The sequence below is a fragment of the Cariama cristata genome, unplaced genomic scaffold (assembly GCF_000690535.1).
Source record: "Cariama cristata isolate BGI_N322 unplaced genomic scaffold, ASM69053v1 scaffold5217, whole genome shotgun sequence".
Lineage (NCBI taxonomy): Eukaryota > Metazoa > Chordata > Aves > Cariamiformes > Cariamidae > Cariama > Cariama cristata.
Genome location: NW_009628202.1, coordinates 9,098 through 10,119, shown reverse-complemented (window position 1 = coordinate 10,119; position 1,022 = coordinate 9,098).

Sequence of the window (1,022 nt, the reverse complement as noted above, 5' to 3'; positions counted from 1 at the left end):
AGTCCATGAGTTTGGGCTCCATCTGTTACGGTGGTCACTCAGGACAGGAGCTGTGGTGTATTGCCTGTAGTTACTGGGCACCAAAGCCAGCTCAAGTCAGGTCACCGCTACACTTGCACTGCTTCTTGTAAGACTTCTCCTCCATTGGTTCACGTGGTTCCTGCTGTAGTAATTCCTATAACATGCAACTCAAATCATGGGTTACAACAATTTAAAGGTATTTCCATTACAATCTCCACCCTTTGGGCCAGGGTGTAGGATTTAACATTGCAATGAACTCCCCACCTTGCTCCTAGCCTGGCTAGCAACAAGGGGTTCCTGCTGCGGCATAGACGTATCCATGGCCACAGTTGCTTTGAGGTGCACCTGTTCCAGCATGGCCTTATCCATGGGCCACAATGTCTTCAGAGATGTACCTGCTCCAGCGTGGCTTTACCCACAGCCACCATACCTTCAGGAGTGAACCTGCTCCAACGTGGCCTTACCCATGGCTGCAGTCCCTCTGGGAGTGCACCTGCTCTGTTGTGGGCTGATCCGTGGCCACACGCTTTGAGCTGCTCCAGCATGACCTCATGCACAGCCCCAGATGCTTCGAGATGTACCTGCTCCAGCGTGAACTTATCCTTGGGCCACAATCCCTTCAGAGGTATACCTGCTGTGGTACAGACATAACCACAGCCACAGATGCTTCGAGATGTACCTGCTCTGGCATGGGCTTATCCATGATGGCCACAGATTCTTCAGGGTGTCCTGCTCCCACATGAACTCATCCACAGGTCGCAGTCCCTTCGACTCAAGTTCACCCTGGAGTTCCAGCCTGTCCAGTACAGCAGCACAGAAACGGCAGCGATGCCGTGGGCATCTGCCAGCCCGGGCACATCGCCATTGCTGGTATCAAAATGCTCCCAGGCCCAGCAGAGTAAGATGATCAGCACTACAGCAAGCAGCAGAAGCAAAAAGCAGCCACTAACAAGCACTAGACTCTAATACACAGTAAGGCAAGGAAGCCCCATGGCAAGCAC